General features: G+C 47.6%; 1 protein-coding gene across 2 annotated transcripts in view; it reads right to left on the bottom strand.

The window, feature by feature from the left end:
* Nca (neurocalcin homolog) overlaps window positions 1–13861 on the bottom strand; it is a 181059-nt gene that overhangs the window by 166405 nt on the left and 793 nt on the right. The window lies entirely within an intron of this gene.

Below are 13861 nucleotides of genomic sequence, written 5' to 3'. Positions count from 1 at the left end.
GACGGGACGCTTCAGTTGACGGATACGTTTATTATATTATTGCGAAAGCAATTATATGGACACTCCAGGCGCATTCCTGCCATCGCCGTCACCCTCACGTTTCGTATAAAGTCCAAGGGTGATAACATCGTGACCACGCGCTGCATGCTGTATGCGCGAGTGAAAGCGTAGGAGGGGAGGCAGAATGGGTGAGCCGACGATGGTGGCTCAGTCTTGTGTGCGCAAAGGAGAAAAGCGGGGAGCAAGCGCGTCGCTTTCCGTCGCGCGCAATGCATCGGGGGGAGTGGATGGAATTGGGGCGGAATCTAGGATTCTGTGAATCTATGATTGTGCAACATGTTTATTTGCCTTGTTTGACGCATTATATACAGTTACTTCTTCTTACATACATAGACTCATTGGAGACTTCAATGTATACTTAAATATCTTGTTGCGAGGTTTCGTGTATACATGCCGTGAACTTTGTTTCCAGTGACACTTTTTTGTCCTTTATCAAGCCATATTTTCGCATTTCTAATGTACGAGGGCGAGTCAAATGAAAGTGAGCCTACCCTATCCACGCAATAATGGTTCGGCTCATTACCTGCGAGGCATGCGCGTAGGAGAACGGCATGTCTCATTTACAAAAGTGACACGCAGGTGGGAAAAATGTTCTTTAATGCTCTCATACACTGGGTTGAATGTGGTTGCGTCACATTATGGACACTTCAAAAGTTGAACAGCTCGGTGTCGCGAAGTTTTTGACAGCTGAAGGTGTTTCCAAAACAGAAATTAATCACCATATGGCTGCCGTGTACGTTGAACACTGCATTTCACTGACCACTAGCGTTGGAGCAAAGGTTCAAAGGACGTTGCAAAGACATTCTAAGACCGGGCCAACATTTTGAAAAATTCGAAAGTTTGAAAAAATAGAAGCACGACGTTTACAAATTATTAGCTATACATGAAGAACAGATATTTTGGTTCTGTAAACGGCATTTATTATAACAGTCAAGGCGGACAAGTTTGCTGTGTCAATTTGTATCTTACGTGAATTGGTTACGTTGTGTACAAGGGTTCTGCAAAAGAAGTATTTCCACAATACTAAATTTTTTTGAGATTCATGTGTAACATATCTATTTTGTCCACTGTAGATGTACTATTAGATGCAATTCACAGAATTGTGATATAATTTTTCATTGTTGAGTCACTGAGTTTTAAACTTGATAGTTCCGTTGTCAGAAAATTTTCAATTTTGGCCAATATTTAATAAATAATTGACCACCTAAATGAAAAATTCGAAACCAGTAGTCACTAGATTTTAAGTTTTTCTTTCAAATGCAACAAACCTCAGCTTCCTCTTAAGGAGGAGGCGAAGTTGCAACGTGCAGCTATATATATATATATATATATATATATATATATATATATATATATATATATATATATATATGTGTATATATATATATGTGTATATATATGTTGGGCCAGTGGCGTAGCCCCCCCCGAACAAAATTTCTGGCTACGCCACTGATGGCAATGTCCGGTGGTGCCACTGACGGAGTCACGTGACTCGACCAGCCATATCAGCAGAAGCGCCGCAACGTGACCAACGGTGTTCATTACAAAGTGCACACTATGCAAGGTCTTGGATTCGACTCCCACCAACAGTCGATGGTTCGCCTCCCACCAAAGGTCATACATTCGTGTGCCTGAATTAACTTTGCCTAATTAAAACCAAAGGTTGTAAGTTCGAGTGTCTTAGCTCTGCCGTAATTACCTATGCCTTAATTAACATCACCTTAATAAACGCCAAGTTTCGTGGGTTTGACTCCCACCAATGTAGGTGGGTTTGAGTGTCTTAACACTATCATAATTAACTTTGCCTCCATTAACACCAAAGGTTATGGGTTCAACTCCCATCAACGCTTATGGGTTTGAGTGCCTTAATTAGCTCCATCTTAATTAACCTTCCTTCATTAACACCAAAGGACGTGGGTTTGAGTAACACCAAAGGTCGAGGGTTCATGACCCTAATTAACACCAAAGAACGTGGGTTCGACCCTCACCAAGGTTTGAAGGTTTGTAGCCCTTTTGTACGATGTTTCCAGCACGCCACCAGTGCCAGATTTTCCGCTCCATGGGGCACTTAATGCTTCCACTTGAATAAATGTGGCGTACCTATCGGCACTCACTTTCATCAGTCACAGAAAGTGGCTGATTTGTGGGGATACGAGCACTATATAGCATGCTGAGCACATATATTGGTGTGATGTTTCACGTGTTGTTGACACTGCTGCAGCTGCATAATATGCTTTTTGCCCTGCCCCCCTGGCATATATATTTTTGCCTTGTTATTTATTTATTTATTTATTCATTTATTTGTTCCGATAAACAACTGCATTTTTTTACTACAATAATTACCAGTCTCAAAAATTTTTTGCAATACTATTGTGCAAACATCAATTGGCTAATCAGTCAGCACCATAAGACAGATGGGGGGGGGGGTGCAGTGGCAAAATGACTACATTCACACAAGGTAGTTTAGAACTACCACTGCTGCATGGCTGTTCCGTACAGACAAGTTTTTTTTTATGTCAGCAGGTGTCATAATGACGTACGAGGGGAGATCAAAAAGTTTTGCAACTTGGCTATAACCAAATATCTGACTGATCTCTCTCTACCTTTTGTTTAGGTCATCTTTGCAGCCTAGCAAGGTCTAAATATCAAGCCTTCCAGTTCGTTACTTAGTCTGCATCAGTCAGTCAAACATGGCGTCCTCCCATGATTTCAAGCTCGAGTACCAGAGCATTTTTCAAATTTTTGTGCGAAGGAGGAAGTACCGCAAAAGAAATCCACAGTAGGATGATGAATATGTATGGCAGTAAATGCCCTTCATATGCTACCCTGACTCAGTGGTTCAATTAATTTAAATGTGGCCATGTGTACGTCTAAGATGACCCAATGTCAGGGCAGCCGACCACTTCAACAGATTTGGACCATTCAGCCTCAGCAGAGAGCCTTATCATGAATAATCGCCGAATCAAGGTGTCCGAAGTTGCCGGAGAATTGAACATTTATTATGGAAGTGCTTTCACTACAATACGATGTTTTGGGTATGTCGAAGGTCTCGGCACGATGGGTGCCACAGAACCTCTCAGCACAATATCAACACCACCGCGTGCATTCATCAAGGGAACTTTTGCACCTCTATTCAAGTGACCCAGAAGATTTTCTCTCCTGCCTTGTGACTGGGGATGATATGTGGCTGTGTAAGCGGGGCCCAGAAACAAAACACCAGTCTGTGCAGTGGAGGCATTTGGGGTCCCCTCCCCCTAAAAAATTAAAGACCCAACGCTCAGGGAGTAAAGCGATGGCGACACTTTTTGGGATGCAAAGGAAACCCTGCTCACTGAGTATCTAGAAAAGAGTAGGACAGTTACAGGTGACTACTATGCCAACATTTTTCGAAAACTGAGTAAAGCCATCGTGGAAATACATGGAGGTCTAGTGCCAAGAGGTGTCCTCCTCGTGCATGACAATGCACCGGTTCACAAGTCTTGTGTTGCCCAGGCTGCCATTCGAGAGTGTGGTTTCGAAAAGCTGGACCACCCACCCTACAGCCCCGACCTGGCCCCGAGTGGCTTTTAATTCTGAATTTAAAGAAATACCTCAAGGGAACGAGGTTTGATGAACTCACTTCAAACTGCCGCAGAGGAGTAATTGGCAAACAGGAAGAAAGTTTTTTTTTTTTTGCAAGGTATCAAAATCGTTCCAGGAAAATGGGAGAAGTACACTAGTATGAGGGGAGATTATGTTGAAAAATAAATTTTTTGCAAGGTCTGGCAGTTTTCCTGATATGCGAGTTGCAAAACTTTTTGATCGTCCCTTGTAGATATGCATGAAGTACTGTCCCGTTTAGATCCTTAGTCAATTAATACCGTATGACTGTGCAAAGCGGCACAAGGTATATAATATAGAAATGTCATTGCTGTCTGCCCTGCTATTCAGTTTTGAGCCCACTGGCATCTATAGGAATGTTGACGTGTACCATGTACAAAACACTATAGTATTCACAGACGACAGACTGCGAAGCATAGACAAGTGGGTGAGGTCATGTGGCAGGTCTATTAGCAGTCGAGTGCTGTTGGAGGCAGGAGATGAATGGAGACTTGAAGGCAGAATTAGATTTCAGTTTGCCACATCCCACAGAGCTTCAGATAGCAAGCTCTTTTCAAGATTGAATCTATGCATGTTGTTTGTCTCAAACTAGAATTTAAGGCATGTCAACTATAATCGCCATGACTAACCACTGAATTCTGGAATATGTCGGCTCAAACATGCACATAGCCACGGCTTGTGAGTAAAGTAGTATAGCTAAGGTTGAAAATTATTTCCTTGCCACAGCTGTTGCGGCTTCATTTGACTGAGGTTGCAAACTTAAAGTGCTTCAGCTTCGTTATAATGGACTTCACAATGCATCCACATTTATGACAGATCTTACAGATTTCTGACTGCAGCTTGCATCCTTGGAGGTAAAACTGCTTTTTTTTTCTTTTTTCCATCCAACTCATTGGTTCCAGCTATCAACGCCACTCAAATGCTAATAAATATGATTCTTAACCATTCCCAGTTATCAATGCCTCACAGAATTACAATGAATTCAACAGCTATTGGCACCATATATGTTCTTCCCTACAACACCCACCATACAAATAAGCAAACATTTGGACAAGCAGAGGTGAGCAGCCGTAAGAAATGTGTGTGAAGCAGATAAGGACTGCAAAGTGCAACATTCGCACACTCAACACACTCAAAAAAACAACATAGCAGATGATAGTTATGCATGCATAACTTTTACGCATGTGCACATGAATATATGTATATTGTCACTGCACTCTACTGTACTCCACTAGTGAACTGGTAAGCTGACATTTGCACACCGCTTGCGAAAGATTGTTTGGATGTATCATTACATATATGCTCTTCTTCATACTGTGGCAGCTTGCTTGCTGAATCTGAGATGTGAATCAGTGCCCTACGCAAACATAAAACGGTCTCACAAAATAGTTTTAGCTGGCTCGTACATATATTACCATTTAAAAAATATACCGAGCTACCGTGAGCAGCTCCGTTGGCAGTGCTACCTGGTAGGTCACAGTTTAACTATGGAGGACACAGAGCTATTATTGCAGTGACCAAGCATATTCTACTTCGCCACTAGCGTAAAGAGTCAGTAGCGACATAATAGGTAACATGCAGCTGCGTCTTTTTTTTCTTCATTCAAAGAGAGCATGTGCGCTACACAAAAACAACTATGCTGGCCTCGCGGATCGCACTTGACGGGATCAAAGCGTCCGCTGTCCAGCTAGATAACGGGTCGAACGCAGTTGAACATTTAAAACAAACTTTAATTACACTGAGAAGGTCAAAAAAGCAAGTTAAAAATACACAAAACGTTCAGTTTTAGCCCCGTAAAAAAGTGGTCCGGTCTCTAGGGCTGGTGGGGCGAGTCTGCCCGTCCCGCGCTTTTCCAACTGTGGCCTCCGTCCCCGTCGACGCCCCCGGGCGCGGGAAACAACAGCCGACCACCCCGAAGCGTCGTCACTGGGTTTCTTTCAGGAACCGAACGGAGGGAGCGGGGTCCTTTCTCTCGCGCATAGCTTGGAGTCCGCGGGGGGCCAGTGAAAGAGAAAGCCATAAAAGTAAGGGAGGCCCGCTTCCCTCTTGAAAGAAAAGTCTGGCCGTACATTCGCGACGCGCACAGAACACTCCCCGTCTGGTGTCTTCCGTTGTTAAGACGCCACCACTATATCACGGTCACAGCAAACGCACAACTTCTGTTGTTGGCCGGAAGAATGTTTTCACAACCCCGTCTTTGGCTGTTTTCAGCTCGACCTTGCGCACCCTTCCATCTGCGCTGGGCAGGCTTCGTGTAATCACTCCGACGGGCCAGTCGTTGCGGGTTGCTTCTTTATCCCTGAGTAGAACGGCGTCGCCTTCTTTGAGGTCGGGTTTTGTTGCTTGCCATTTTCGGCGTTGTTGCAAAGTAGTGACATACGTTGTGCGCCAGCGCTTCCAGAACTCGTCAGCCAGGTTTTGCACGAGACGCCAATGCCGTTTGTAGAGGTTGCTTGTATCTAACTGCCCAGTTGTTACAGATGCGCTTCCGTGTTTTTGGGTTAAGAGTGTCGCCGGAGTTAGGATTGTGGGATCTTCGGGGTCAGACGAAGTAGGAGTTATGGGCCTGGCATTAATGATGGCCGCAACTTCTGCCAAAAAGGTTGCAAGAATGTCATGCGTGAGTCGTTGATGACGTGACTGCATGAGCATTGAGTCAAGAATGCGGCGTGCAATGCCGATCATCCGCTCCCACGCACCGCCCATATGGGACGCGTGCGGTGGATTGAATATCCATTTGCAGCCGTTTCCGCTGAGGAACTTGCCTATTTGTGAGCGATGAATGCCCTCTGCGCTGATCCCAAGTTCTCTGCAAGCTCCGATAAAATTGGTCCCGCAGTCAGAGCGTATAATCTTGACGGGCCCTCGCACTGCTAGGAACCTTCGGAAGGCATTAATGAAACTCGACGTATCCATTGATTCGATCAGCTCAATGTGCACTGCGCGAATGCTTAAGCAGGTGAACATGGCTGCCCAGCGCTTGCTGTTTGCAACACCACCTCTCGTTCGGCGAGAGACAATCATCCAGGGACCGAAAACATCGATTCCAACATTCGTGAAAGGAGGATCTGTGCTGATTCGGTCTGCCGGAAGGTCAGCCATCTTCTGGTCGTGAAAACGCCCTCGCAGCTTCTTGCATGAAATGCATGCTTGCAGCACGGATGAGATGCACCTTTTACCTCCGACGATCCAATACCCAGCAGCTCGTACGGCTCCTTCTGTGAAGTGTCGGCCCTGGTGTTGCACGCATTCATGGTGGTGGCGCACGAGAAGCTTCGCCACATGGTGCCGACCCGGCAATAAGAGAGGGTGTTTCTCATCGTCTGGAAGGTCGCTTCCGTTCAAGCGGCCGCCGACGCGGATCAAGCCGTTGGCGTCTAAGAATGGGTCAAGCCTTCGAAGCGAGCTTGTCTTGTGAACCTGCTCTCCTCTCTGGATACAGCATATCTCTTCATTAAATGCGTCCTGCTGTACTGCGCGAATGATGACGAGCCTGGCTTTGGAGAGCGCCTCAACGGGAGCTACCTCTCCTTGTGATGCGTTCTTTGCGCGATGGGCAACCTGGATCAGACTTGCTACAGCACGAGTGAGAGATTTCCAGTTCGAGAGTCTATGAAAGCGTTCAGCTCCGAGTCGCTGTCGTTTGTTCACCTCCGTCGCCAGAGTGCAGACTTCAGGGCGTATTTCTTTGTCTTCATCAGGATTTAAGAGGATGAAGCTCGACGACCGTGCTTCCTCTTCTCGTCGTGAGAGAAAATCAGGTCCGGACAGCCAGTTCGTGCTCTTAAGCTGTGCTGCTGGAATCGCTCTAGTGGCGTGGTCTGCTGGATTTTCGTCTGTGTGAACGTATTTCCATTGTTCAGGTTGCGTGCTGCTACGTATCCGCTGAACCCTGTTGGCCACATACACGTAGAACCTTCTTGTTTCGTTGTATATGTAACCCAAGACCACTTTGCTATCCGTGTAGAACGTGACCGAGTTCGGCTGGAAGTCCAATTCTCGTAGTATAGAATCGGTCATCTCTACAGCAAGCACTGCTGCACACAACTCAAGCCTGGGGATGGTGTGTTCTGGTTGTGGAGCAAGCTTGGCCTTTCCCATCACAAATCCGACGTGTCTGTTTCCTTGCTTGTCAGTCACGCGTAGGTATGCCACAGCTGCGACGGCCCTTGTGGACGCGTCTGAAAATACATGAATGTCCCTGCTTTCGGCTTCAAGCGTCGAGACTGGCGCATACGTTCTTCGCACGTGAAGGTGCTGTAGTGTCTGGAGAGAGTTCTTCCACTCGTCCCATCTCTGCTTTTTCTCGTCCGAAAGCGGTGTGTCCCAGTCATAACCCTTCGTCACGAGGTCACGGAGAAGGTACTTGCCTTGAACCGTTATTGGAGCCACAAACCCTAGTGGATCGTAAAGGCTGTTGACGGTCGACAGCACTCCTCGCCGCGTATATGGCCTGTCCTGACGAGGAGCCCTGAAGACGAAGCTGTCGTCGCGTATGTCCCACAGTAGACCGAGACTTCTTTGCGTAAGCGACGCGTCTGTGCCGAAGTCGAGGTTCTTCAGTCCCTGGGCGTGGTCCTCTCGAGGAAATGCATTCAGCACATTCTGCCCATTCGAAGCTATCTTGTGCAGCCTTATGTTAGCCGTTGCAAGCATTTTCTGTGTTCTTTGCAGCAGACTAATGGCATCTTCTTCGCTCGGAAGAGACTTAAGTGCATCATCGACGTAGAAATCTCTTTCAACGAACTTCCTGGCATCTTCGCCAAATCGGGGGGCAGCTTGTTGGGCAGTCCGTCGAAGGCCATACGTTGAAATAGCTGGCGATGGGCTGTTGCCGAAAACGTGAACCTTCATTCGGCACTCTATGATTTCTCTGGAGATATCGTTGCCCTTAAACCAGAGGAACCTCAGGTAGTTCTGATGGTCCTCGCGAACCATGAAACTGTAGAACATTTGCTGGACGTCCGCTGTAACCGCAACTGGTTCTTGCCGGAAGCGTATCAAAATCCCCACGAGGTTATTCGTCAGGTCAGGGCCGGTCAGGAGGACGTTGTTCAGAGATACCCCTTCATACTGAGCGCTGGAGTCAAATACGACTCGGATTTGATCAGGCTTCTGGGGTTGGTGAACGCCGAATATGGGCAGATACCAACATTCTTCGTCCACGTGAAGTGGTGGAGCTTCCTCCGCATGACCCTTGATGAAGAGCTCGTTCATGAAGTTCACGAAACGTTCCCTTGTTTCAGGATTTTTTCGCAGGGTACGCCGTAGCGAGAGCAGACGAGACAGAGCTTGTTCTCTGTTGTTCGGAAGCCGACTTCTCGGTGTGCGAAAGGGGAGAGGGGCGACCCAATTGTTTAATTTGTCTTGGGTGAATTCACTATTCATTATCTTGAGGAATGTCTTGTCTTCTATGGAGAGAGCACGCTGGTTGTCAAATTCTGTTGTCTCGAAAAGATTCGGGGGCAGGGTGTCATCCAATGTTGCTGCCAATCGTAAATCGTTTGAGACCTTATCCGCAGAGTAGAGAATCGGCGCCTCCCTAACAAAGAAATGTCTTGGGCATGGCTCAAGAAGAGATGGTCGCCCACTGTCCAGCACATGGGTCTTGAACACGTTGACGCTGCCCGTTTTCCGCGTTCGACCAACGCAAACGTCACCGACAATGACCCATCCGAGGTCGAGCTTCTGAGCATACGGCGCGTCGTGGGGTCCGTTGATTGTCTGACGAACCTTGTGAGCTCTTAGGATGTCCCGGCCAAGAAGGAGCAGTATTCCAGCCTCCTCAAGAGGCTGAATGTGATTTGCTACTGACTTCAAGTGCGGGTAGTGCCTTGCAGCGTCAGGTGTCGGAATTTCCTCTCTGTTTTCTGGAATTGCCTTGCACTCGAGGAGAGGTGGAAGAGGAAACTTGACTTCGCCTGACATGCTCTGCACGAAAAAACCATGAGCGACTCTTCCTACCACTTCAGTACTGCCGGAGCAAGTGCGGAGCGTGTATTGCGTAGGCGTCCCCTTCACTCCGAAATCGTTGAGGAGTTCTGGCCTAACCAACGAGCGATTACTCTGGTCGTCAAGAATCGCGTACGCTCTGACTGTTTTCTCAGGCTGAGTCTCATGGGTCACCTCTACGAGGCAGATTTTAGCACACGACTTTGTGCTGCTGCCAGCGTTTGCCACTTCGGTACGCCTAGATGTGACTCTTCTTTCTGAGTCATCTGTCGTACTGTCATCAGACCCACTAGCCCTTGACTGCTCTGAGGTTGGCGGTGCTGGGTGAAGCGCTGTGGCGTGGTCGGCGCTGTCGCATATGAGGCATCTCACAACTGCCTGACATTGCCACTGCATGTGGTTCTTGGATGAGCAGCATCGTAGGCAGATCCCTTGCTTCTTTATGAAAGATTGCCGCTCTTCCAAGGTTTTCTCACGGAAGGCGCGACACCTTTCCAAAGGGTGAGGTTTCTTGTGATATGGACACCACCTTTTAAAGTCCCTCGATTCCGGTTGCTGTTCGTTAGCAGTGGCATCTTGATAATTCTTGGCAAAAACAGGATCCACTTCTGTTTTCCTCGCTGACACAGATGATCTTTGCCGCGTGGTCTTGGTACCATTGTCTTCCTTCCTTTGATTGAATTCAGACGAGGCATTTTGTGGATGCAAGATGAAGCTCGGGTCGTTCCTCATGCTGGCCTGATCTCTAACAAATTTGCTAAAGAAAGAAAAGGGTGGAAATGCAGTGTCATGATCTTTTTTGTATTTCGACCCCACCGACATCCAATTTTCTTGAAGTCCAGATGGCAACTTCGAAACAATTTTGTTGACCCCTCTTGCGGTATCCAAATAGCCAAGACCGGCGAGATACGGGTCAGTTTTCGCAGCCTCGAGTTCTAGCAGGAGGTCGCCAAGTTCCTGGAGTCTGGTATTTTCCCGGTAAGCTATCTTCGGGAAGTCTTCCAGCCGCTTCAGTAGTGCATCCTCAATTGCCTCAGGGCGCCCGAAGACGTCGTCGAGCCGTTTCCACACAACGTTCAAGCCCGTTGAAAAGTCATCCACGTGCACCGATTTCAACCTCCGAGCCTGATTTGACGATTCAGGGCCAAGCCATTTGATGAGGAGGTCTAGCTCTTCTTGGGCAGAAAGACCTAGATCTCTGACGACACCTTTGAACGATGATTTCCAAGCGCGAAAGTTCTCAGGTCGATCATCAAACTTGATAAGACCGCTCGAAACAAGGTCTTTGCGGCACAGGAATTTGAGGACATCGGCTAGCTCTGAGCTTGAACTGTTGTGTGTCGGGGCGTGCACAAGCGGCTGCGGACCAACTCGTAAGTTCATAAGACGACTCGTGGCTCCAGCATGCTTACAACTTGGGTTGTTAGGGGCAGCATCGTAGTCAGGTGGACGTTCATCAGCTCGCAGACACATCGAATTATTCGCAGCTGTGTTGGCCCTCGGCGACGTGCGAGCATTGTTTACGTCGTCGCTTGAGTTGGTAACGGCCTCCTCAGTAAACACGAGCGCAGAGTTGCGTAGGGCTTGCTGCTCATCGATATAACTCCTAGTCTGCAGCGTTCGGTCCACAGGAGGGAGCGTGCGCATGCGCTCCCCGCCATCCTGCTCCACGGCTGCCTCGAGCGCATTCGCCTGTGCGTTTGCAGCTGCCGCTTCTTTTTCATGCTGCAAAATATCCAATTCAGCCTCAATCCTTGCCCTCTCAATACGCATTGCGGCCTCTCTGCGACCAAACTCTGCTCTTGCCCGGACGGCTTCAGCTTGTGCGCGTGCTTGTACGGCGGCTAGGCTGATTGTTGACGAGCCCGATCGTCGTGACCTCGAAGAAACGCTTGAGTGGGCCGATAGAGAGTGCTGCGACGTTACCTCTTGTAAGCGGTCGCGTTCTCGTTGTGTAGCCTCACGTAATTTGTCGCTTACAGTCACATAACGATCTGCGTCGATTGCTTTTTGAAGTTCTAATTCCTGCTGGGTTTCAGATCTGCTCGTTTTGGCGAGGAAGGTAGAGTATCTGGCTGCGACGTGTTCGTAGCGCTCATAGCTTGCGCGAAGCTGCGTTGCGGCGTTGTTAACGTCTTCCTCTTTTGCAGATGACACTTTGAAAATAGCTGTCTCCACGTTCTTCCAGGCAGCGTCTATTCTCCGGCAGTGCTCTTCGCGGCTCGTTTCATACGTTTCTTTAGCTTTCATGGAAAACGTAGTTGCTCTTTGTGGTCGAATATTTGCCGTGGAAGCTTCATGCTCTGCTGTCATAATTTGAGACGTTTCGGGCGTCAGCTTGTCCTGATCCATTTTGGCGTGCGTGCTTCACGACGTATCTCACTCAAAGCGGACGTATGCCGTGAAGCCTGCTAAGCTGCGCGATGAAATTTGAAACGAGCCCACCTTGTCGTTGCCCTGTGTGCCGTCAGCTGCTCAACTTGTAGGCGATGCCGTGTCCTTGCAGTAGGCGGATGTCATGGTCAAACCGGAGGTCTTGCCGTGCGACGTATTCCACTGCAGCGGACGTTGAGTTGGCGGCCGATGGCAGTCGACTTCACTTTTTTACTATGGTGGCCTCGCGGATCGCACTTGACGGGATCAAAGCGTCCGCTGTCCAGCTAGATAACGGGTCGAACGCAGTTGAACATTTAAAACAAACTTTAATTACACTGAGAAGGTCAAAAAAGCAAGTTAAAAATACACAAAACGTTCAGTTTTAGCCCCGTAAAAAAGTGGTCCGGTCTCTAGGGCTGGTGGGGCGAGTCTGCCCGTCCCGCGCTTTTCCAACTGTGGCCTCCGTCCCCGTCGACGCCCCCGGGCGCGGGAAACAACAGCCGACCACCCCGAAGCGTCGTCACTGGGTTTCTTTCAGGAACCGAACGGAGGGAGCGGGGTCCTTTCTCTCGCGCATAGCTTGGAGTCCGCGGGGGGCCAGTGAAAGAGAAAGCCATAAAAGTAAGGGAGGCCCGCTTCCCTCTTGAAAGAAAAGTCTGGCCGTACATTCGCGACGCGCACAGAACAACAACTGTGATGTGTTGTACTTCAACAAAGCATCACAACATCTTAATATCAATTCTGTTACTCCAGTCCACATCTCGCTAACCTGGTGTAATGTATTGAGTAGAGCATATACAAACAAGCTAAAACTTTCTAATGTGCTGAGCTGCTCCCTAATCTGACTAGTGCCCATGCTTCGTGGTTGCAGCATCACCTGACAGGCACCAACAAATGAATTGTGGTGTGCCGAACCATGAGGTCCGCACACAGTAACACTCACTGATGGTGACAGAATCAACCAGTACACAATAGAAGAAGGCATCATGGCATAAAGAAGATGGCTAAATAAGTAAAATGTTTTGACAAATAAATATGACTAGTCACCAGTCTTCAGAGTATTCTGCGTGTCACCAACACTAAAAGGTTGCTGTTACTGCCACTTGAACTAGCTACACCATGCATAAAAGGCTAACAAACTTGCTATTTGAAGGATAACTGGCAATGAAAGCAGAAAGCTTCACTGGCAATAGGAGCTGTGGTTGACATGTTCGCTTACAAGTTAGAATGACAAAATGCTGACTGAGCAAGTATGTAAGGATTCATGGTTTGATAGGCTAGGTGTAGATATCATGGACACAAGAATAATGTGTGCTTCCATACTTGTCCTTCGTCCTTGTGCTGCGTCCCTGTTTTATAGCTACATCTAACCTTTCAAATCATGACATTTCAACCTCTGAGGTGCAACCAAAAGTGTGGGGGCCTGTTGCAGTGGCTTTGGCATACTGCTGCTGCTCACTCAGCATAAAAGGTTGCAGGCTTTGTTTTCAGCCACAGCAATTCATTATTAAGAGGGCGGAATAGAAGACTGTTTATGTGCCGAAATTAACATAAGAAGAAAGAAACGCTGTGTAAGTCAAATAGACGTAGGTTTGGGGCATGAGAAATCAATATCAGATGAGTGAAGACAAGCAGCTCGTGTCATTCCAGCTAGAAGGTACTAAGTGTAGTTAGAAACCTGTGACATAAAAATCATTTGAAGTCATGGGTACCAAACCACATTACTGCTGATAGCCCCCTTTTGTCACAAGTTATGATGGACTACTAACAAAGGTGCACACAAGAGTTACGTAATTTTATTCTAAAACACTGCAGACCGCATCCAATTAACGTCAGTGCAGTTGGGTGGCGATGCTTTTTGTGCTTCTTCTAG

The sequence above is a fragment of the Dermacentor albipictus genome, chromosome 6 (assembly GCF_038994185.2).
Source record: "Dermacentor albipictus isolate Rhodes 1998 colony chromosome 6, USDA_Dalb.pri_finalv2, whole genome shotgun sequence".
Classification (NCBI taxonomy): Eukaryota; Metazoa; Arthropoda; class Arachnida; order Ixodida; family Ixodidae; genus Dermacentor; species Dermacentor albipictus.
The sequence above is the reverse complement of the archived record's forward strand: the minus strand, read 5'-3'. Positions and strand labels throughout refer to the sequence as shown.